Here is a 26,927-nt window from a genome sequence, read left to right on the forward strand (position 1 = left end):
ACCGAACACGATGTCTGGCGAAAGAAGACGTTTCCCCTCTTTTCCAACTCGCTCTTTCTTCTCCATCCAGAGCCCGCTCGTGTTCCTCATGTCTTCGATGTCTTGAGTGCTTAGTTTATGAAACCGAGCTGGAAGGAACACCTTTACGTGCTCGTGATCCTTCATAATTTCTACGTAGACCGCCTCGCCATACCTCGTTTCAATTTTGTTAACATCAACCACATCATACTTGATGTTTTTAGGAATTGTCGCCATTTTTTGAAACTCTCCACATTTCTTTAACTTGTCAAGTTTATGCAAGATCGACGAAGACATGATGCTTACTTGTACACTGATGCAATGATGACGACGATGATCCTTCGGACACGTTGGACCGACTGAAAACAAAAGGAGCACATGTTAGAACACTGCAAAATATTTCATCATTCTGAACACCATACCTCCTCAGAAGGAGGTTCGAGAGTGAAGGAGCTGAGCGTCAGACAGTTCTTATATAAGAAGTTGCCAGCATGGCAACCTTGAGGAGTCTTCTTTTTTTTTTACATCGTCAACTCTGCAGTCGAACCTACCTTTGCAGTTTGCTTTTTTTCCCTGCAGTTTGCAAGCACGGACTTGTTTATCTAACGAAACGTATCTTGACCAGACTTCATTCCCTTGCACGAAATGACAGTGATAGCACCTTTTAGGTTCGTGACGCCTGCCTCGGTGTCAATTTCAGGGGCTAGTCAAAGTGAGAAATCCACCTTCGTGGCACGACTAATTAAACACAGAGCTGTCCTCTTTGACAAACCGTTCAAGCAAATATGGTATATCTATCTTTATAAGCAGCCGGTATTCGATACTCTTCCTGAAGTAAATTTCAGTCAAGACATCCCTGCAGATCCGGAGAATTATAGCCACTCATTATTTATATTTGACGACTGTTTAGCCGACCGACAAAGACTCAAAGAAATCTGCAAATTTTATATCGCTGGGTGTCACCACCTGTCAATCACGGCTGTGTTCATCTCGCAATACCTGTTCGTCAACGACCCTTTGTATCGCACAATACAATTCAATAGCACGGCTCTCGTTTTATTTCGTTCACCACGCACTACAGACCAGCTGCGTATGCTGTCCAGGCAGATTTTCGGGCGAAATGATTTGTTGCCCACGATATATAAAGATGCCTGTCAGAAACCATACTCATACTTAGTTATCGACTTGTCTCAACAGAGCAACGATCACTATAAGGTGTGGACCAACATTTTCCCGGATGATCACAGACAGATCGTATACAGGTCATGAAAAGGCTTAACAAACACATTCGTTTCCTTCGTATGATCGCTGAAGCAAAGACAGGGGAAGATCGTTACAACCTGATTCAACATGCCAGCAGGGAACAGCTACGAACAATCAGGGAGATTTGTATGAACCTCTGCAAAGGAAACATCGACGTACCGGCGAAAGTTAAAAAGCAATTGCAGCCTTTTGCAACACCCATTAGGACACTGGCTTCCAGGCAAGACCGTGCAGATGTGAAGAAAATTAAACGGATTCTTCATCAGTCCGGCGGGTTTTTGCAATTTTTGTTGCCCCCCTTGTTAGGTCTCGTTTCAAGTTTAGCGGGCAAAAGCATCGCAAAAGCAATCGGCATTTAAATAATGCAGAAATACGAGCTTGTTCCCTATCGGGAAAGCACTATTCCGTCGATATTGAATAAACAGGAGCCTGATGATATCAAGGCCAAGGAGATCATCCAGTACTTGCACAAGCTATTGCATCCTCCCGCGAACACATTAAGACAGCCTAGTGCAGCAGGTGAGGAGACAAATCATGTGGCATCGACAAGAGAGCAGACACAGATTCAAGCGGACGAGGAGGAAGATGCCATCGTTAATTTTATGAGCAGCGGCTACAAGATGAGAGCAAGCCAATTACTGCGTTTACTAAAACCCGTGCTCGGCTGGAATAGTAAAACGTTTGAGCTCATTGTCAATGGTGAACAAATACCAAATACCAACGTTGTAGACCTTGTTTATTATTTGGTCACAAGAGCGCGAAATGTGTGGCGACCCGCGTATCTCGAGAGGATCACACCACTATTGGTCAAGCTAAATATACCGACACTTATCGTACATCCATCTCGACTTGAAAAGGAGACTGCAGAGCCATCAGCCGGTAGTCCTACGTTTACACCTGAGACACCTCGTCGACGCATTTCTCCGGTTATCACAAGAGCGGCTAAGAGACTTCGAGAATGGAACCGGTATTGAGCACGTTGGAAACGCAACAGGAACACTGTGGTTACCTTCGGGACGAAAACATTCTGGTGCATTTTCCCGCACGACACAGGAAGAAGGCCCTCGCCATTCTGCAGATGCTAAAGACCGTATTTGCGATAGATGAAGAGGGAAGGATTATCTGTCATTCTCGCGTTGTTCCAAGTAGTTCCGTCATCGAGCTTATAAAATACGAACTGCACAATCGATCGCCCTCTTGGTACAAAGGTGACGTGGCAGCCGTTATAAATGCCTACTTGTCATTCGATGGACTTCGTGTTCGTGGAAGAAAATTGTGCTAATGGCTGCTTACGTGGACGTATACCATCCTGGTGCTCTAGGTGGTGTTCAACGACTCGCACGAGCGATCGGTGAAAAGCCGGCGAAGGCTGCCAAGTTCCTGGAAACCAGTGATGTGTACTCTCTCTTCAGAGAACTTAAGCGACCACGTCAGTTCCGGAAGACCATCGTTTTGGGTGTGAAGGATATATTCCAAATAGATTTGAAAGACCTTCAGAAACTGTCGAGATACAACAAGGGTTTTCGCTATCTTTTGTTTTGTATCGACGCATTTTCTCGTATGCTTGCTGTAGTGCCTGTGCAGAATAAACGAGCAGCGGAAATTATACGTGGACTGAGACTCGCTTTTAGACGTATTGGGACTCCGAGACTGATTCATTCAGACAGAGGTACAGAGTTCACCAATAAGTCAGTCGGAGCATTTTTAAAATCAAAAGGGATATCTCTCTTCCACACTAATTCAAATACGAAAGCAAGTATTGCAGAACGATCTATTCGAAGTCTTATGACGCCACTTTATCGTGCTTTTGAATATCAGGGACATAAATCGTACTTGAAAATTTTACAGCCTCTGGTCAAAGCATATAATCATCGTGTTCATAGAACTCTGTCGGCACGACCTGTGGATGTCAACAAAGAAAATGAGCATTTATTTAGACAAAAGCTCTATCCTACTCCGAGCAAACCCCCAGAGAAGCCACGTTTTCGCGTTGGCCAGCTTGTCAGAATAGCAAAGTCTAGACACCAGTTAGTCAAAAGTTATCTTGGTTCGTTTACGCGTGAAATTTTTGTGGTGAGAGCAGTCAAGATTGGTTACCCGAATACCTATCTCTTACGTGACCAGCAGGAAGAACCTATTGAAGGTCAATTTTATGCAAGCGAATTAACACGTGTGCAGCCTGGAAAGTGCCACCGCATTATAAAAAGACGCGTTCGGAATGGAAAGGTGCAGTACCTGTTGCAACCTTCTGGAAGTCGTAGAAGGACTTGGGTTCCGGAGAACTACCTGCCACCACCGACGACGAAATGACTGGCGATCACTGGTCCGATGTCGAACAGCCAACCAACGCTGGCGATTCCTGGTCCCAATCGGGTGATGATGTGTGCGGCATGCGGGTCGTTACCCAGGATCATCAACTCCAAGGAAAATGTCGCCGTCCTCATACCTGTTGGAATGACGTGTTAGAATGCGGTTCATCGAAGTCAACGGACGACACAGTGCTCGTCGCAGCATTTAAGATAACCAGAGACATTTTCCTGTTCCAGTCCCTGCCTCTGAACATTCCCGCGAAAAAGAATGTGTGGGAGTCTTCAAAAACAATGTATGCCCGGGTGCACAGGAAGTGTGAGCACCTATCCGACCACCCGTTCGACCTGGTCTCCGAATGGGGAAAACAGATGAGCTCAATATTCAGCTATTACGGTGATCGTGACGTCGACGTGATGCAACTGGTGGCCGAAAGTCTATGTATCATGTACTACGCAATGAAGACTGGCTACCATTACCTGGCTGTGTACATAAACGACATGACAATTGACCTGTTGCAAAATAGGTTGTCACCCAAAGACGCTTACCAATAAATATTGAAATCCATGACGAGTTGTCTCATTTTACTGTAGGTCGTCATGGTAAATAGATGTCCGGAGATGTTCTGCTACACCTTGTCCTTTCTGAGTGCTGTTTCCCTGTTCGTTTTCGTAGCTACAACAGAATTTACAAAACCAACACTGAAACAGGGAAAATGCACTACCGTGACTCAGATTGACCATAACATCTACGTCCACCGATGTCCAGCTGCAGTAACTGCCGTACGCCTTTGACTCAGCAATGGTCATCCGACGAGATACGGAGTAAATCTGTCGCAAAATGATACACGTCAACTATGGCATTGCTTGAAAGAAGCAAATGTCGCGCACAATTATTATAACTTCGAGTGCTCGAAGCTATGTGAAATAAGCTTCGAACCCAGGCAAGTAATAGAACGATGTCCCGGCAATGTGTACAATATTGCAAGACTCATTGGGAATGGAAAGCACAGCGGTTACGGTATCACTCTTTCGAAATCGGCTACCATGTCTCTGCTGTCTCATCTGAGCGAAACAATAAAAAGAATTTAAAACAAATACATGCCCGCATTTCATTTAGCTATAAGATACACTGTAACACAAGAAATGGTTTGAAATACTCACATCACTTGGCTCTTACGTGGCACACTCACTGCTGGAAGCTCGTACGTGGCAGACAGCGTATACCACCAGTCGAAAATTCATCTTGCGAGGGCGATAACGGTTTCTTTTTTGTGTGTGTGTGGTTGGTGTTCCCAAAGAGCGTTTGGAAAAAGCCAGACGGGTGTTTCGCGGTTGTGTTATCATACCAAAAGAAGAAGAAAAAAGAGCGCGTCGGCAAGAGGTATCGCATTTCACATGCTGCTCCTGCGAAAGGAGAAGCTGTCCACGATGCATTCACGTGATCCTTCCTTCCCTTGAAATAAAACAAAAATGAAGGGTCTTATAAGCTAGCTGTCGACGACTGAGACCGATCAGACCTTCATCGACGACGCAACTTTGAAAGGATGTGAGTATACCTCTTGTCTTTATGCCTTTTTTTTTGTTATTTTTATTTCGAAACCATCACAGCTGGTAACCGCAATACGTAGTCATGCAATGCTTCTCGATTCGTTGTATGCTGTTGTCGCAATGCGCAACACAAGTTTGGAAATGTGCGTGTATAGAACACCTCTATTTTATTGTGATTGTTGTCACTGGGTTATTTACTTCCAAACGTCGTACTCCTATGCAAATGCATGACACAGTAACAGAGACATATCGGAAAGTGGAAAACGTTAACCGATTCTTTGATAATGCTTGTTGTTGTTGCGTGACACCTGATCGAGATTTGAGTCATCGTAGACTTTGTCCTGATTGAGAAGAGCATTCACAGGATGTTTCGTTTTCCCTTTGTTTTTGCAGATTGCTTCTGTACAAGGATGAAGTCAAGCAAGACTCTAGTAATTTGTAACATATCTTTCGTTAGTTGAATAAAAGAGTAGTAAAATAATGTGCTGAAATAAAAAAGGAATATATACAGTGTTGTCTGGTCTCTGATGTACATCATTATTTGAGTGTACTTATCAAATGGGGGGAAAAAATCATGCTGTGACGCGGCATTTATTTTTTTGTCAAATGAAACCGTAAGTACAGACGGTCAAAAGCTTGAAACTAGAGGGACATCTGGTAACCATTCAAAAACCTGCGTTGACGTTGTCACAGCGAAACTAGCGTGCTGCGGTTTGAAACCGAAATTACAGTCGGTCAATAGCTTGAAACCAGAGGGCATCTGGCAACACGTAGGAATTCGAAACTGAAACCAGAACTACACGTGGAGCAACCAAGCTTGGCGTCCATTCATTTAAAACCGAAACCGAAACTACAGACGGCCAAAGCTTGAAAACTAGAGGGCGCTTGGTGGGAACCGAAACTACCTGGCGCTCTGACGCGGCAACCAAACCAGGTGACGGACTGACGTCAACCCGATCGGAAAAATACTATTAAATGTCATCAGATGTTATTGCCTGTTATTAAATGTCATTTGTGTGTTATTACATGTCATTTGCGTGTTATTACATGTCATTGCGCGTTATTACATGTCATTGCGTGTTATTAAATGTCATTAAACGTGCATCCAGGTGCCCATCAAACACTATCGACACGTGAGTTCCCATTGTTTACCCGAGTTAACCGTTACCTTATCCTGGCGGCGCATGTTATTGAAACCTGGGAACCCATTGTTCACACTATCGATACATGATTTCCATTGTTTTCTGATATATCTTATCGTGCGTGTGCGTGTCGCATGTAACCTGAGCGGCCCATTGTTATAAGATCTTATATATACCACTACTGTGCACATTGCCCATTCTCCGCACTAGAGTGCCCACCATAAACCATCCCAAAGTCTATCATGAGCATTGCAATCCCCTGCCTCAGTCCACCATACAAAATTAAATATAACAAACAAATGTAGTGCAGTAGACATAATGTGGATCATTCCAATGGAGGCAAGTTCATGTTATTGAGCTCGTTCATGGACCGAACTGTTTAGAAATAACAGGTTTGAACCACTATAGTTGCCTTTTGGAGCCGAACCCTTATAATCAAACTGGAACACACCTAACACTTTTTTCTTGCTCCTACAGATCCCCACGAAATTGAGCAGCTAATTAACGGACTCAAAAAACATGTTTGGTCCACTATACGGTCGGATTTCAACTGAATTTGTCAGGCGGTTCCTTTAGCCTCCTCTCACAACCCATGGCAACCTTGTCAACAAAATGTTTGAGGCTAGGGTGTATCCCTCAGAGTTAAAAATAGCAAGGGTCATACCTATATACATAAAGGTGCTAAACAAGGAGTTTAGAACTACAGACCTATAGCTATTCTTCTGGTCCTAAGCAAGATTGTGGAAATGCTAACCTTAAAGCGCTTGCAGCATTTCTTTGATTGCCACAAGTTATTGACACCTTTTCAGTTTGGTTTGTGCAAAGCAAAATCAACAGAGTTGGCCTTTGTGAATGTAACAGAAGACATAAAACAAAACATTGATCAGAAGCTGCTGACTATGGGCATATTTGTTGACTTAAAAAAGCATTTGATCAGTTTGATCACAGCATACTACTAAGGAAGCTCCCCAGGTATGGTGTATGTGGCGTCCCCCAGAGCTACCTTAACAGCAGATATCAGTATGTACAGATCTGTGAAGCATAGTCACGCATGTTGCCAATAGACAGTGGCATTCCACAGGGGCCAGTTTTCGTCCCATTTCTCTTCCTAGTATATAAACGACGTACTGGACTATTTACGAGTTACATGTATATTATATGCGGATGGCACAAACATCCTTGTCGAGGCTAATGATACACGCTCATTGTTTTCCAAAGCTAACGCAGTTCTTCTGAGGTATTCAACATGGTTATCTCCAAACAGAAATATTGAAAATGCCTAGTAAATCTAGCTACATCATATTTCATCATTAACAGGAAGCAATTGCAACTACTCACTATAAACTGCATTTTGGGGACGATGAGATAAACACATTCTCGTCTGCAAAGTTTCTGGGTGTTTTACTGCTTGAGCACCTTGATGGAAGCCACATATTCTGGATGTTTAGACCATGATTGTTCCCGGTCTTCTTGCACTTGCAAAAGTCAAATCTATTTTACCTACCAGAGTCCTTCTTCTGATATACTAGGCATTGATCCAGAGCCACATAAATTATGCATTTACTGACTCACATACGCATCCCATTTGAACAGATGATATATTACGCAAAAAAGGACACAGGGAACTGAGGATGTGCTATAGTTACATCCTCACGCTTCTGTTAGTCTCACCTTTCCTTTTTGTCTGTAAGTAGTGTCTTTGACTTACTAAAGGTAAAACTTGCCAGCGTTGTCTATAAATTCATAAGCAGGATCTGCAATTCATCAATGATCTCCTTACAACTTTATTCATCACCATACTCACTGCATACTGATAACCTTAGTCTGAAACTTCCAATTTCCAGAACCAATTTTCGGCAGTTTACTGTTGCATTTTTTTGTGTCAAGGTCTGGAACATTTTGCATTTGGTTGCACATCAGACTTCTTCCATTCGTAAATTTAAACAGGAAGTTTAAGTGTTCTTTTCTACTCCTAACGGCAATAAATAATTTTTGACATTGTCAAATTTTGTTTCCTGTTTGTAAGTGTGCTTGTTGTTATTTTTGTGTGTTGTTACTTTTTGTGTGTTGTTAATTTTTGACATCAGATTAATGTTTGTACTTTCAGTGTGTTTGTTGCTACTCTGCTGTATCCTCACAAGACAGTGACACTATTTTATTATTATTATTATTTATATTATTTTTTGTATCTAGGACTGTGTCGCAGGTTTACCCTACAATCCCATTTCTTGCATGTTTTCTTTTGTTTTGTATTATTAATAAAGGAAGAAATAAATAAAGAAAGAACATGTAACAGTGTGCAGAAACAACAATCCCACTTGAATCAAATCTGTAGTGTCCGTAAAACCAAACCTCTCACACGAGAATTGGCCGAGGCAGACCATAATTAGAGACGACACAGACACGTAAGCCTCACACGCCCAGAAATTAAATTCCTTTCTGTGATTTTAATTACTAACCCAGCATCTATTTTATTTTTTGTGAACACACTAATTTTGCATAATGTAAAACCCCTAGACTAGGCAACACAAAGGGACAGACACAACACGAAGTCATGTTGTTCGTGTTGTGTCTGTCCCTTCGTGTTCCCTTGTCTTGGGGTTTTACATTATGCATCACCTTCACCAGCTTGCTTGCTTCCTAGCCATTTTTTCATTGACACTAATTTTACCTAGGTAAAACTTCCAGTAGTATTTGGCACATTATGGCCTTAGTAACTAGGGCACCACTACAATCCAAATCAAATCAAATGTGAATGTGACACCTGCTGCATTTATGTTTGTTACTATGACATACCGATTGCCCTGCTACAGCACTTCAAGCTATCGGATAGTAATTTCAAAAAGCAGTTCATCTTATGAACTAATAAAGCTTTCTTATGCCATTCTCAAATTCAAACAACTCAGGGAAAAGAGGTGCCGAGACCAAGAATTGAACAGATCAGAAGAACCAGGTTCGATTCCTGGCGTCAACACCTCTTTTCCCCGAGGTGTTTGAATTTGCGAATGGCATCAGAAGTCCTTATTAGTTCACAAGGAGAACTGCTTTTTGAAATTACTTTCCAATATCTTGAAGTGCTGAAGCAGGGTAGTTGGTATGTTACAGTAACAAATGGAAACACATCAAGTGACACATCCACATGAAATGAAGAAGGAACACACTCTCTAAAATACCAGCTTTGTTAAGGTGTCATCAGTAACTCACAGACAGGAATTTGCGAGGACAAAAACGTTTATTCTTGCTGAACACATACGAACAATAGCTCTTCTTTCTTCAACTCTATAGAAGGGATAGGCACACAGTTCTTCCTTTCATGTGTGCCACTTGCTGCATTTACATTTGTTACTATCAGATAGCCTTCCCAGTTTTCTTTCTTTCATTTTGAAGCACTACCCCCAATATTGAATAGGTGCTCTACACATGCAAACGAATGCTCTACAGAAATGACTGACTTCACCGTCGCTTTGCTATTCATTGTTGCTTAGTGTCCTCGTACAGAGGCGGATCCAGGATTTTTCGGGGGGGTCCTGCCTTGCACAACATGCTATTGCACAACCAAGGTCAATTGAAACTCTATGTAACAACAGAAATTGAGGGTGGGGTCAGGACATCCCCCCGTAAATCCACCCGTCCTCATAAATGGTTATTAAGGAATTTTTGAATGAACACGATATGATAACAGAAGCTATCAAATCCAAGCTTAGCAATGTGCCGATGTACTAAAACTCCCTATTAACATTTTACGTGCCCTCTCTCACTCCTCATTCGGCATGGGCTTTCTGTCCTGCCTGGTCGGGGTCTTAATGCTTTACTCACACAAACTCACAAACCCAAGGTGCTGCACGTTGACCCTTCTCAAGAGAGACCTGGAAGTCCTGGGTTAGAGAAAAACTTGCTCCAGGAAAAAGGGTCCCAAAAAGAATGGCACCAAAGACAATGTCCGAGCTGGCATGGGAGGAAAAAATTGTCCCATGTAAACTGATGGTGCTTCCAGGCTGCTTTATGGTAGCCTCATGTTATAGTAGACGTCATACTTTAACGAGTTATGTTTTAAGGGGAAAAGGCACATTTTAGTGTAAAGTTCCGGTTTCAATATATGGGAGGGCTTTTGGGCCAAAAGCTGGTGTAAGTTGGCAATGTATGCCATTTGAAGTTGGGTCACTCTCTATTATCCAGGAAGATGTGCAAGTATTCTGCGTTTCCAACTGCTTTCCTCAGAAACCTGAACCATGGTTTTGTGAGATTTGTCAATGCAAGCAGAAGAAAGACAAATGACAAGAAAAATACAGAAGGCTGGTTTTGAGGCAGAAGTACTGCCTCCAACACTGTCCTGCATTTTGCCAATCACCCCAGTGGTCACCATGAGAGACATTAGACAAGCACACGGTTGAGGCATCCCTTCCCCCACTAGACCGTTGTTTCCGTCTTATTGTTTCTGTAACATGTGCAACTATTTGCTAGTCATCAAAAGTGTACATAATATCTAAACTTGAAGAAGCCTGAGCTTGGGCACTAGGAAGAATAGCAGACACTCACATGGGGCTCTTGAGCTCCCAGTTCGTGTATATCGCTCTTACTAGTGCCCAATCTCAGGCTTCTCTGAGTATGGAATTTATCCACCAGCTTGCCTGCACTTATAATTAACATTATCTAAAAATATATCTATGTATACTACAACCGTTAGTTATCTTTTCCTTGGATTCATGCGCACCATGTGCACATTAGCCAAAATGATGAGTGTCCATCTTGTGTTCTCATATCACACCAAATTATAATATCATCATGTATGTAAACTCATACTTCTTAACACCAAATTTCATGAAGTTGCCATCCAGAACTCATGAACTGATCAAGGCTGGGAAAGACAGTTCGAACAACAGGTTTTCACACTGGGTGTTTATCAGACGATCGATAGAAGAGACAAAGCGCTGACAAGCTGGTGCATGATCAAGGAGGGGAACCCGAGACAGGGAAGAAGAGACGACACAACAAATTCTCAAACAGAGCAAACAACGGAGGTATATAGGGCAAGTTGCATTAAAGTTTTTTGCTGTGTTTGAGAATTTGTTGTGTCGTCTCTTCATCCCTGTCTCGGGTTCCCCTCCTTGGTGTTTATCAGAAACTGGAAGGAATGCAGAAAAGAGGACACACATACACAGCTTGTATGCTGCTCATTTTCAAGATGAAGAGAAGGTATTATGTGCTTACTAAGTTATTGGATCTTCACTTCCAAAAGACATGAGCCTAGCACGCGCCATGCCTGTTACGAGTTTCATTGATGAACCAGTTCTTGTGTCTCGTTCTAAGTTTCAAGTTTATTTTTATAAAGTGCCCATTAACAACCTATAAAGGTCTACCTAATGGTGCACAATGACCTAAAACAAAATAATGAACATTAGAAACATCATATAACAAACGGCTAAACAATAGGTTTTACAGCACTATATAAAATAAGCTAGAGGGCATAAAAATGCTGACACCGTGCTCATGATAAAGGTGATTGAAATTAGTCATTAGGCATGTTAATGGACTATAGTCACTGTGTGTAGCGGTGTAAAAAATAGGGGAATGACATAGCATCTTTGACGGCACATTAAAAGAAAGGGACGATAGCCGATAGGTACAATCAAGGAGGGAATGAACTATGTACTCCGTGCAGGAACAAAAGATCATGAATAGCTCAACGAGATAATAATGTTGGCGAACCTAATTTTCGTAGCAGGTGATGACAGTTGTAATAAATAGAAACGCCAATTTGTCTATCATAGAACAATCTGATGAAAAGTTACTGCACTTTTTCGATCGCTTGTTGTCTTGTCAAGTCTAAAGAATTCCATGCGGTACAAGCAAATTCTAGACGTGGCACAACCAAAGTGATGTACAGACGTAAGAAGCAAGGACTCGAGAATAATTTAGAAATGCGGGTAATAAGACCAAAGTTTCTCATCGCTGCAGATGTTACTTTGTTGACATTGTGAACAAAAGATAAGGAGTGTTCAAGATGAACGCTGAGATCACAAATAACATTGACACGTACAATTGTTAAAGTCGAAAGATAGTACTCGTGGGTAATCCAATTAATTTTCCTTGTGAATGAAATCATGAGTGTCTTACCATCATTAAGCATGAGTAAGTTTTTATAGCACCCCTCAATAAGAGAAGTAATATCATCCTGGAGCAATATACAATCTCTAATTAGCATCTAATTTCTCTCAACAGCTTCAGGTCATCTGCTTATTGAAGAACATTTTAATTTTTCACACAAGTTGGCAGGTCATTCACAAAGATGTTAAAAGGTAGGGGACCTAGGTAAGACCCCTGTGGTACACCTGCGGATACATTATAAGAGCATGAATAACCGTTGACACGAACAACATTCAATCGGTCAGAGAGATAAGAGGCAAACCATGAGCAAAGTGGATTACTAATACCATAGTGTGATAATGTACATAATAACAATGGGTGACAAACTGAATTGAAGCCCTCCAAAAAATCAAAAGAAATGGTATCAACTTGTAAGCCCGATGCTACTCTTTGTCCCATATAATTAAGGAAAGTGACCAAGTTTGTTTCTACTGCTCTACCAGAAGTAAAGCCTTGCTGGGTAGCTGACAGCAAATATTTAAAAAACGACAAAAGGTGGATGAATGTTATCTTTTCGAAGAACTTCGAGAAACGAAAATAGCGATATCAGCCGATAGTGGGCCGAAGAATTGGTGCGACCCAGATTCATGTACAGGAATAATATATTTTTTCCATAACGATGGGAACACACATTGTCTAAGAGACCTATCAAATATAGTTGTTAGTATGGGAGCAAACACTGAAGCACGACCTTTCACAATGAAGTTGGGTATCTTGCTGAAGCCACAACTTCTGTTACCTTTCAGGTCTTTTATAGCAAAGTAAACATCTGACTCAGTTATGTAAATGTGTGACAGTGTAAAAGAAGTTGTCGGAATGCTGGATGTACACTTTGCACAATTGCAAGGGGAGTTTTGCTTTGTTCAAACCACTCCCGCAAACTGCTTAGCAAATGCATTGGCAACTTCAGTGGAGTGAGTCACAGAGGCGTTGCCTTCTAACTGACATATACAACAGGTATCAGGCGACATTTTGATTTTAACATATCTCCGGAACATTTTAGGATTTCTATTAAGCGAACCCTCTACAGAAATCATCCCGTCTATATAAGCGTTTTATTTGACGACAAACAACTGAAAATTTATTGTGCCAGTAGGAACTGCCCATAGTGACATATCTGTGGTGAAAATGAAGCTTACTGCACATGAGGCATCTCAGTTTCCGAGAAAACCAGTAAGGGTATCTTCTCAATTTGACTTTACATTTTGGAATAAATCTGTCGATGCCATCAAGAACTAAGCTGGTAAGATTAGCTGTGGCAATATTAATGTCATCAGCATTTGTTACTGAAGACCAGTCAGCGTTTGCATAAAATCTGCACAGCTGTAAGTAGTCGCCCCTACTGTACTCACAGCCGTTTCTGACCTCTGGACATCGTCGATTAGCGGCAAGGGGAAAAATAGTGATCAAGGGTGGATGATATTTGTCAGGCTCAACTAATGCGGTTGAAGTAGTAATGATGAGAATTCATGTTCTGAGGCTGCAACAGATAGAAAGGACAAATACATACAAAGCCTCAAGTGCCTAAGAAATTAATGATGAAAGAAGGAAGTCACTGAAAAGGTTAGCTAGCTGTAGGACTCAAACCCACATCTTCTGGATTACCGGTCCAGGGCTCTTATCAATTGAGCTAAGCTAACATACGTCCCCAGCGACTTCCGAAGGTGCGTCATCTGAAGGGACAAACCAACAACTACAGCTGGCTAGCTTTTCAGTGACTTCCTTCTTTCATCAGTGAAGTGGTTATTATGTCTTTCATATGAAAGTTGCTAATTACCAAATCCAGTGTGTTGGAGGAGCAGTTCTTAAATATATTTGACAGGACAAGGCTATGGTAATCGAGAAACTCAAGGGTATGATAAGAGACCTTGAGCCTTAGTTCGCCAGTCAGTCGAGCCTTGGTATTTCGACGCAAGCAGACTTGTGATTACTAGAGCCTGGATTTTTAAGCACGAAAAAACCTTGTTTTTTGGCACCTATAAAAGGCACAAAAAAAACATTTAGGCACCAAAAATGGCATTATAGACACCATAAATTTATTTATTTTTTTCATCTGTAGCTCTGAAAGCGCAAAAAAAAGTGAATAAATAAGTTACATCTGCAAGAACAATATGATAAATGAGAGTTGTGGAAATTGATGTGCTGAGGCTGGAACACAGAGAAAGGATAAACACACCAAATCACAGTGACTTCCTTCTTTCGTGAGAGTTCTGACTATTTCTCTAACATTTTTGCTGCACGAAACGCAAAGCTTATCCATCCTACTGTGGTCACAAGGCTTCTAGTCATTGACACTACTCAGAAGGGCTTGTCACGGGCAGCGTACTGGCGCTATGCGAGATGGGCTTGGAGCATCGGAGGTTTTGGTCTAACGCGCAAATTTCTTAGTCCTAGAATCTTTGAGGCTTCACCTTCTACATTTCGTTTTCAGCATTACCACAAGACTCGCACACTAGCAAGCAAATATGGGGGATCAAGTCTGCTTACACTAGACATGGTGCCACTTTCGCTCGTGTACCTATGGCTATAGTGGACTAGAAACTCCACTCTGGCCCTGACTGCCCGCAAGGAGTTCAGCTTCCTCATGTTGCAAAACTGTAGGGATCGTACCGGGCCTGTGCTGTGCCTCTCTTCGTTCGTCACACCCCTCATTTACCTCACACCCGACAACACTGTTACAAAACGTGCCTATATTTTACAATTACGACGTGCAAAACCACACAAGGCTAGAAGGTAGAGAAAGAACGAGCAACTGTACAGAGTAACAGATTCTCAGATATCAGCTTTACATTGCAGCACCTTTGAGAGACTCGCGCCTTTCAAGCGATCGATGGTTTCAAAAGGATGTGCGACGTGACCAATGTCAATTTCACCTGGCCAATGAAGTTTCGCCACCGCCTTAAACGCGACGTTATTTCTTTCCTTCATCAGTGAATTTTCAATCGTGATATTATTTCCTTTGTTTTGTACGGTATATCGTCTCATTCCATCTTATTACTTATGTGCTGCGCGTAATCTATGTATTGTAGTTTTGTTGCTGATATTTCATTGCATGTACTGCGTGGTATACTTGTCTGTAAATATGTAAGTACCTATGCGTGTCATATAGTTTTGTTACTGATGTTTCATCGCGTGTACTGCGTGCTATATTTGTCTGTAAATATGTAAGTACGTATGCCTGTTATGTTTGTAATGTACCTCTGTTAGTATCCCACTGTATATGTATTATATATATGTCTGTACATAATTATTTGTGCGTTTATGTTTGTATTGTATCCACTGTGAGTTATGCGTATTGTGTGCGCCAACACCATGGCCTTAGCGGCCGTTCTTGGGCACTAATAAAAATTATTATTATTATTATTATTGTTAAAGGCATTTTTCGATGTGTAATCGGAGTTTTAGGCATCTTTGCCAAAATAGGCACTAATGGTGGAATAGGCATTTATAGGCACTATCAAATCGATACAGGAAGTTCCTCAGTACCCAGTTCGTGCTCCTGTATTGATAAGGCACCATTACAACCGCACAAACAAAAAAAGGCAATTGCTTAGGAATCTGGGCTCTAGTGATTACTTTCGAGGTTCTACCGTCGAAAGGCAGGAACAGATGCATGAACAGCGATAAGGACACCCCCACAAATTTGTAGACCCAATGAGCCATAATCTCTGTCACATCGGAAGACCTGATATTCGTTACCAAAATAATCGGAACTAAGAGAATGTGAATGCAACCAGGTTTCGGTAATCAATATATTATCGTAACTTGAAGCCACAGGCTAGCTGAGAATACTCTTTGCCTTGTGCGGAGACCTCTAGCGTTCTGATAATATACAGAAAACATGTTAGCCATGCCGAATGTACAGATAAAGTAGTAGCACTCACAGTAGCCTCCAGTGAAGGAATTCTGTCACAAAATACACGAGACAAATAGCCCTCTGGCCAAAGATCTCGATTGTGGATTAGATGAAAGCTGGCGCTATCCGTTACTACACAAAAGGAAGAGTAGGAGCTGTAGCGTGTTAAATCCAGCCTGTTAGATTTGCAATGTTTCATGTGTGTTTCTGCTGTAGTGTTTGTGGTCAAGAAAGAGTTCCCTCTTGATGTGAAGCTAAGGTTTCGGCATATCACCTTGATGATTGGGTTATGCTGGGGGTATGGGAAACCAAATAGAAAACGTGTCAGAGAACTTCTCAGACAAAGCATTCAAAGCATGTCACCACAAGTTAGTGAAGAGGCCTTAATCAAAAATGATTTGATGAAGTTGTGCTCAAAGTCGGGTTACCGGTGCATTAGTACAACAAGTGAACAAGTTATTGCAAGCCTATGACTGCAAGCGTTATGATTTCATATTGATTGAACAGAAGCTTTCAGAACAATTTCCTGTTCGCCCGAGTTAAGCTGTGCAAGCTCAGCAGACCCTGTCAAACTTTAATGTATGTTTTATTCCGAAATAAGTTAGCTAGATTGCATTACACGCTTTTTCAAATTTCACTTAGAGTGCAGAGTACCTAATAAAACCTTAGATCTTGTTCCGTGTGCAAACAATGTGGTATGTTCTGTACCATTGGCATATAATTTAGTATACATAGTTTCCATTCTTGGGACGAATCTTTGCGGATGACCCTACGTTTACTCTAGACTACATTTTCCTTCCCCCTAGCAGTTTTGCCAAGGTACCCATCTTGCTAGTGAATCTTAATACCTCGGAAAGCATTGGTCCCACCAATTCGATATGGATGTGATCAATAATCAGTAATTTGCCATTACGTATGAGTATATTTCGTAAAATTATGCAAACTGCAAAAAGCGTTGTCTTTTATACGATTGACACAAAAAGGACTTAAATAATTACAATATCAATGTTCAATGCCTCTCAGCTTTTCAAAAATGCTGCAAAGGGGTTATTATTATTATTCACATTTTGAGGTTTATCAATAGGCATGATCTGATTACTGTGGAGCAATTTGGTTTCCAAAAAGTATGGTTAATATAGTTTGCACTCCTTTGTACAGGATCTGCACTTCATCAGGTACACAAATAGGTACACAGTAGGGAATCACTACATTTCCTTCGCTTCTAATTCCCTATCATTTTCGTCTTTTACTTTTCCGCTACATAGTCATTCGCTACATGTGTACCTATCTGTATACCAGACGAAGTACAGGCCCTCCACGAAAGCTCTTAATTTTTTATGTGCTCCATCTTTGTTGCGGATTCCCAGTGCTTACTTTTGGACAGACACTGCCGGGTTTCCTTTAGTCAGTGGGATATCTGAGAAATCTTCACCAATGAGAAATGGGTTTCAGCCTACCACACTAGTCCTTTCCGTCGGAATCTACTAACACGTCAAAATGTCTGCCTTACTGCTTGATTGATGACTTGCAGCTCAAATTTACAAACTGTACCTTTCTTTGTCATCACAACATTACTATCGATGACCATGGTTGTGCACACACTGACCCAGGTTTGTCGAGCATATATCTCCTGTAAGAAGACAGAAATCTGAAGGATAAACAGAGTTATGTTTTGCCGTCTCAGCCTAAGAGACGCACAAATTGGATATGATTAAAATCACTGGCACATGTAATGAAAGATCGTGAAGAAATCGTGAAAGCAGCTAAACAAGATTATTGCTACGAAGGTCTCGTAGATCAGATTTTCTTAGCAATTCTGAAGAATCATATAACTGTTGCTTGCCATGTATGACGGATGCACTATGGACTGTAGCATATTATCATCAAGGTGTTCGTTCTTCCGCGTGAAATGGCACGCTGTCACTCAGCATTGGCAATGGTTTTCTATCTTGAAACTTGTGCACTGCGTCTCGTACAGTATGTTATACACGGCAATGAGCTAGCCAAAAACTGAGGCTGCAGCCTGTCCAACTCTCTCCTTGGAACTAGCTTCCCTCCATATGCCCTCTCACTAACACACAAGAAGTTCTACGGCAGAAAAAGAAAAAAAGAGAAAAGGTGAAAAGTAGATACACTTGAAGCATATCGTTTCCAACTGGATGCATCTGCAGGAGTTAAAAGACGTGGAAAATCATACCACGTCAATAACTTGGAGTGGTTTGAAGATCCACAACTTCACAATACAGTCGTCCAACATACGAGTTGGCTGCAGTGGCGGAGCTGGTTAGGAATTTCGAAGAAACTAGGAAGCATGTTAGAAGAATTTTATTTGGGCAGTGGATTTACCAAGCGCACAAGCTGCAATGACTGGTTTGAATAGTCTTTTGCGCTGTCCGCGCTGGCCCTTGCAACCCCAGCACGACACGCGTCTTCACTACAGCCACAGAACTACTTATATCTTTTATAGGTTTATTCCATGGTAATTTCCTAACTTAAATCACCGGTTTTCCACTCACCAAACATCGGCCAGTTCTGTGATTATTTGCTGCGACATTGGGTCCCCTAGCGGATTCCGGAATGAATTTATTTACAAACAATTGTTTGTTTGAAATAGCCCAAAATATAGACTTTTGAAATATAGACTTATTTTTTGTGCTTGATATAGTGCCGTCAAAACTATCACAATTACCACAATTACTAGCTGTATTACATTTATCCACGTGCCTGTATGCGCGTATACGGTTTCGTACCGGTTTCGTTTTGTCGTCTGCCATCAGGAGAGATATGAGCGAAATTTGTAATTTCATGCTCGCGCTGGGTGTGGGTGGCTCGGTAGTTTGGGAATACTGGAGCGAGTGCGAGAACACCAACATTCTCAGCTCTTGCCTGATAAAGTCGCTCGTCTTGGGAATGCAGCACAGGTAACGATAGGTTAGGTTAGGTCAGGTTCGCATCATAGATGAAACTGATAAACTGATTAAACACCGAGAGATTAAGGAATACAGAGATGGTCGCAAACACATTCCCGAGAATGTATTTGTGATCGTCTCTGTATCTTTGTCTCCTGGTTTAATCATTTTCCACATGTATCATCAGTTAGCGGCGGAATTGCAAAATGAAAAGAGAAGAATAAAAATAAAAATCGGAAGAACTGACGAGAAATATGAAATATTAGAATAGTACTTTATGCACATTTAAATACTCCAACTGCAGCTGCAAACTACAGCTTTTTCTTTCACATTGTGATCAATGTGCACAAAGCCATCGTCGAATAATTTATCATATAGTATTAACAGCACTTCAGGTCATGATTCACTGACCCTGACTGAGCCTGACTTCACATACATTTTCTCTTACGTGATCTACTTGGAGCCCTAATACGATATTTTCATTTCGATCATTCTTTTCGGCAATTAATAGGGCATATGGAACTGCGACTTCTTTATTTGTGTTTGCTCCCCCAGGACTTTTTCTTCGTACAACAACGTACCTCAACGTACAACATATTGAAGGCATGATGAAAGATCTATTGACAACAAAAGACCGCTCGAAAATGTGTTTAAAGGAATTAAAAAAGTGGAATAAGCATTTCACGTATCCCGTCATCAACGCTATACCGGTTCAAAAGCGAGTTCTTTCCATTGCGCTTTCAAGTAACACAACCACTTTATTTGATGTTGATGGTTATGGGAGAGTTTAATCGTCAGGGGCGATACCCTACCCCATTGCTGGTGGAAGGGAATGAAGTAAAGTCGTAATTGATTCCGTGTACTATTACATGTATGAGGCCATTGAAGAAGTTCCAGGTGGCCGGGAAATGCGGTGTAAACAATAATGACTACGCATACATCACAAAGACGGCGACGACGACGATCAGAGACGATAGTAACAACAAAGCATTCACAAGCTTGAAAACTTCCCCGACAATTCCCAATCTGAACCGTGACTCCCGCAGTCTAGCCTGGCGTGTTCTTAAAAAATAAAATAAAAAATCTGTTCACTACGGTAACATTCCACTATCATTACCACGACCCCAGCCGCCCCGCGGTGTCCATGGACGGGAAGACGCTCAAAACTAGCAGTCGCCATGTTTGCTCGGGAGGGAACTCGGCAGAGTTCGTGCGGCAGAGTTCGTGCGGCAGAGTTCGGGACCGGCACCACCGATTGCGTACCTGGAGGTGCCAGAACCCCAACTCTGTCTAACCCAACCTGACCTAACCTAACTAAAATTAGCTAACCTCACCAAATGTATACGATCCAAAGCTTTTTACCTTTACTTTGCCTTTCTCACCATGCACGCGTATTAGCCGCAACACAGATAGGTCGCAGTGCATCTATTTTCCACGTCTTGAATGGGAAGATTTCTGGCGCATAACGTACACCCTCACATGTGTTTTGTAGGTCGAATTATATCGGATGAGATGAGATATGCCAACACAGTTAAGCACCCGCACTTTATTCGTGCAAAGTGAAGAAAGCTTTTGCTTCTAAAAAAAAAAGAATACCTAAATATCTGTGAATTTGTAGTTCCAAACTCCTAAGTGTGGAGTGATATGAGATGGGGACTACAAGCTTTCAGAAATAAGTCGTAAAGAAGGACTCAATGCACCCGGTTCATATTTTTGACAATGTATGCAATCACAGACTGCACTGAAGGGAGAAGAAAATGAAAATCATCCTCACATCAGTTATGAGTTCATGTGTACTGCTCGCGACACGGTTGTTTGAAATCGCCTGTCAGTAGTTCTACAGCACATATTTCCTTAATTGCCCTCGAATATGTTGTTCCAATATTGTATTTAAAGGTGGACCATATGTTGCACGTGTTTCTTACTCGAAGTAAATGGTGTTGTAACATCTCGAGATTTGAGATGGGATAAACCACGGTGTGCTGATTTCAGACAACCGTGTTACAAGCAGTACCATATATAGTTTATGTAATGTCATGCTGTCATACGTGAGCTGTTTCTCGGAAGACAAACTTCACCAAGCAGACTGTGGAGCGGTGACGAACATTATCCGTGTCAGTTGTTTCCGGATGTGATAGCATGTTGCACAGCATGATTGCGCAAGAGTTCTTTTGCGTGTGCATGTGTATAAGCACCAGAGGAAGCTTTCTTGGAACTATCATAGCATCCAGAGACGGATCCAGGATTTTTCTGAGGGGCGGGGGGTCCTGCCGTCTATGTAACGACAGAAATTGAAGGAGAGGAGTCTGGACATCAGGACCTCCCCCAAATCCGCCCCTGATAGCATCTATCATTCCGTTTGCCACTGTTTGCAGTATACGACGGTTTTCCGAAAGGCGTTGGCAACATTGTTCGTTTGTTTTTGTTTCGGATTCCGTTTGCGTTCCACACGTACGTCCGGGTCTGACTCCGAGGAGTGTCTTTAGCAGGGATTTTCCCAGCACCCCCAAAAATCTTGCAACACCTTGTCTGCCAGAAAAGCCAACAAAGTCAGAAAAGCTTCAAATATGAGTGCCACCGCCCGGAGACGAAAAGACTGGGAATATCCCTGATTCTTTAGTGTCTTGATGCGGTTTGTTCGGGACCTTTTCTGTCGCCTCTTTGAATCTGTGGACGTTTGTAATTATAGGATGACATTGGGTAGCGCTTATTTGCGCCACCATTTCTAGAACAACACCATACCGCTTTGCACGGAGGTAACATCGGAGAGAACTGTGATGGCTTTGAAAAACGCTCGTGCCTTCTTACAGGACAGGAAATCGTGCTTGATTCGAGTCCGATTTTGAAGTGCATGGAGTGGCTGCACGATCGTAAAATTTTCTGGTGGTGTCGCTCTAAGAGATCTGCTCTAAATTACTGGCAAGATGCTGTTTATCAGTTTTGTATGAGTCCACCCGGTCGCGCAGGTTTTTATTAGTGCCTGTTACATCATCTAATGACACCAAACTAAGTCCGATGAGATTCAAGGGGCTTTATTACAAGTACGTACCGGGTTGGTGTACACTCTGGCTGCGGTAACATAGAACGTACTTTTTCTTATTAAGATTTTGGTGATATAGGATGACGAAATGTACCCTGTTCTTTTTTAAAGTTGCAACTAGTGCCCACCTGCTTGTTAGTGAACTGGGCTGTTGAGCAAGCCACAAGTAGATATACACACAATGCGATTTGTTTTGAATGCGAAATGCACACACAAAATTAAAAACCATGAGATAACAAAAACCTTCAAAGCAACATATGTGATTCAGGGCAGGCACAGGAGCTGTCAGGACAGGCTGTGATGAAACTAGGATTTCACCATTGTGAAATAATGTCACCTCGCATATGTTGATATACTGTGCTATGTGAAGCACCAGCTAAACCTGCCCACTCAAGTCTTGCCAACAGCCTTGACATCACCTCTCCAACTAAACCTTTTTGTTGCTCATGATAACCTCAGACATGACAATCAATCCAAAAGGTGTTTTAGAAGAACATTTCGTTGCTCGCAAACAAACATTTTCTGTGACGACACTTTCTTCTTATAATTTCGGTTGAGATCAGTGGCGTAGCCAGATCTCCAAAGTTGGGGGGAGGGGGGGTCTCGATATGAAAACTCGCCCCACTTACCCTTATCCTTCCCCCCTCCCCGCTGATCCTGGGTGCGACAGCACACACATACTCGTGCACACCGCAAAACTCCACTCCACTGCCACTTGTGGCAGGTGGGGGGGGGGGGGGGGCTCGTGCCCACCATAGGCCCCACGTGGCTACACCACTGGTGGAGATACTCTGGCTCTAATAAAAACACAGCAATAAACAGGGTACATGCCACATATGGAATGCTGTGATGAACAATTTTATGGTGAATGTCGCTCATGTTACACATAAATGGCACTGTAGTGTTACGCTTATCACAAGGGCAAATGAATGAATTGCCTGCGTAGCTATGTGGCTCAAAGAAAATCACCAGTAAATAAACAGAAAGTGCTCAAAATATTGACTCTCACACAAGAGGGAATGACTGTCTGGAACAAAATATAATGGAAAGTTCCCACAACGTGGCCAAAATAACCATCTCTTGGGAGCCTTTTTTCATGAAAAGCTTTCTTGGTCTTGGCATGGGTTCACTGAGAACCAATCATCACTAGCTGGTTGCTACATTAAAAAAGGCTGATCAATTTTCTTCCTAACAGTAACGCACCAGATTTATTCTGCCATTAGTAGTAGAGCGGCAAGGATTATGACAACCGAGGATAGATTCGACCATCGCTATCGTCTGATATCGGAGGATATTTGGAGCAGGATACTTTCCGCCCAAGGAGGAGCGCGAGCCAAGACCGCCCCCGCGCGTTTCGCGCCCGCGCGTAGAGAGGGGTTTCCTTCTCGCGTTTGAACATGCATGAACATGCAAAATACATCTTATTCCCTTTCCACATCTTTTAATACATCCCCGAGCGGGGAGTTTCAATCGTCATTTAACATAGCATACTCTCCTCCTGAAGACATGCAAGCAATAGACATACACATTTGTACAAGTGAAAAATATTTTATTAATGCCAATTAAAGCCAATGGGGCTGGGGATTGCTAATTGTGTTGCCAATCTGCGTGAAGGAGAAAACCCCAGCGGAAAAACCTTCACACCTGAAACAGAAGAAACATACAAGACAGTACACATTTTCTACAACAGAAAATATTTTTATTGCATATTTAGTAAATCAGTTAATGATTCGATTAAATTTTCTCGAATTACACCCCTAATGGCGTCCGGATCTGAAAGATAACATAAAATCAGCATCCGTCACATTGCTTACCCAACCAGATGACTCACTGCAGCAGTCGCAGCAATGATCTGAAAGAGAACCTAAATATTAAGAACAACATCCACACTTCCATTCACTTATACATACGCTGCATAGGGGGGCCAGGGTAATCTGAAAAATAAATACAACAACTATTAATACCGGCTACATAAAAAAACGATATGCCACTGGAACTCTATATCCTGAAAGAGAACATTCACATATACGTACGATGCATAGGGGGGGGCAGGGTAATCTGAAAACAAATACAACAACTATTAATACCGGCTACATAAAAAAACGATATGCCACTGGAACTCTATATCCTGAAAGAGAACATTCACTTATACGTACGATGCATAGGGGGGGGGCAGGGTAATCTGAAAACAAATACAACAACTATTAATATCGGCTACATAAAAAAACGATATGCCACTGGAACTCTATATCCTGAAAGAGAACATTCACATATACGTACGATGCATAGGGGGGGGGCAGGGTAATCTGAAAACAAATACAACAACTATTAATATCGGCTACATAAAAAAACGATATGCCACTGGAACTCTATATCCTGAAAGAGAACATTCACTTATACGTACGATGCATAGGGGGGGGCAGGGTAATCTGAAAACAAATACAACAACTATTAATATCGGCTACATAAAAACGATATGCCACTGGAACTCCATATCCTGAAAGAGAACATTCACTTATACGTACGATGCATAGGGGGGGGGGCAGGGTAATCTGAAAACAAATACAACAACTATTAATATCGGCTACATAAAAAAACGATATGCCACTGGAACTCTATATCCTGAAAGAGAACATTCACATATACGTACAATGCATAGGGGGGGGCAGAGTAATCTGAAAACAAATACAACAACTATTAATATCGGCTACATAAAAAAACGATATGCCACTGGAACTCTATATCCTGAACGAGAACATTCACTTATACGTACGATGCATAGGGGGGGGGGCAGGGTAATCTGAAAACAAATACAACAACTATTAATATCGGCTACATAAAAAAACGATATGCCACTGGAACTCTATATCCTGAAAGAGAACATTCACTTATACGTACGATGCATAGGGGGGGGCAGGGTAATCTGAAAACAAATACAACAACTATTAATATCGGCTACATAAAAAAACGATATGCCACTGGAACTCTATATCCTGAAAGAGAACATTCACTTATACGTACGATGCATAGGGGGGGGCAGGGTATTCTGAAAACAAATACAACAACTATTAATATCGGCTACATAAAAAAACGATATGCCACTGGAACTCTATATCCTGAAAGAGAACATTCACTTATACGTACGATGCATAGGGGGGGCAGGGTAATCTGAAAACAAATACAATAACTATTAATATCGGCTACATAAAAAAACGATATGCCACTGGAACTCTATATCCTGAAAGAGAACATTCACTAATACATACACTGCATGGGGGCCAGGGTAATCTGAAAACAAATAAACAACTATTAATATCGGCTACATAAAAAAACGATATGCCACTGGAACTCTATATCCTGAAAGAGAACATTCACATATACGTACGATGCATAGGGGGGGGCAGGGTAATCTGAAAACAAATACAACAACTATTAATATCGGCTACATAAAAAAACGATATGCCACTGGAACTCTATATCCTGAAAGAGAACATTCACTTATACGTACGATGCATAGGGGGGGGGGCAGGGTAATCTGAAAACAAATACAACAACTATTAATATCGGCTACATAAAAAAACGATATGCCACTGGAACTCTATATCCTGAAAGAGAACATTCACTTATACGTACGATGCATAGGGGGGGGCAGGGTAATCTGAAAACAAATACAACAACTATTAATATCGGCTACATAAAAAAACGATATGCCACTGGAACTCTATATCCTGAAAGAGAACATTCACTTATACGTACGATGCATACGGGGGGGGGGGGCAGGGTAATCTGAAAACAAATACAACAACTATTAATATCGGCTACATAGAAAAACGATATGCCACTGGAACTCTATATCCTGAAAGAGAACATTCACTTATACGTACGATGCATAGGGGGGGCAGGGTAATCTGAAAACAAATACAACAACTATTAATATCGGCTACATAAAAAACGATATGCCACTGGAACTCTATATCCTGAAAGAGAACATTCACTTATACGTACGATGCATAGGGGGGGCAGGGTAATCTGAAAACAAATACAACTATTAATATCGGCTACATAAAAAAACGATATGCCACTGGAACTCTATATCCTGAAAGAGAACATTCACATATACGTACAATGCATAGGGGGGGCAGAGTAATCTGAAAACAAATACAACAACTATTAATATCGGCTACATAAAAAAACGATATGCCACTGGAACTCTATATCCTGAACGAGAACATTCACTTATACGTACGATGCATAGGGGGGGGGCAGGGTAATCTGAAAACAAATACAACAACTATTAATATCGGCTACATAAAAAAACGATATGCCACTGGAACTCTATATCCTGAAAGAGAACATTCACTTATACGTACGATGCATAGGGGGGGGCAGGGTAATCTGAAAACAAATACAACAACTATTAATATCGGCTACATAAAAAAACGATATGCCACTGGAACTCTATATCCTGAAAGAGAACATTCACTTATACGTACGATGCATAGGGGGGGGCAGGGTATTCTGAAAACAAATACAACAACTATTAATATCGGCTACATAAAAAAACGATATGCCACTGGAACTCTATATCCTGAAAGAGAACATTCACTTATACGTACGATGCATAGGGGGGGCAGGGTAATCTGAAAACAAATACAATAACTATTAATATCGGCTACATAAAAAAACGATATGCCACTG

The sequence above is a fragment of the Ornithodoros turicata genome, chromosome 4, assembly GCF_037126465.1.
Source record: "Ornithodoros turicata isolate Travis chromosome 4, ASM3712646v1, whole genome shotgun sequence".
In the NCBI taxonomy this organism is placed as follows: Eukaryota; Metazoa; Arthropoda; class Arachnida; order Ixodida; family Argasidae; genus Ornithodoros; species Ornithodoros turicata.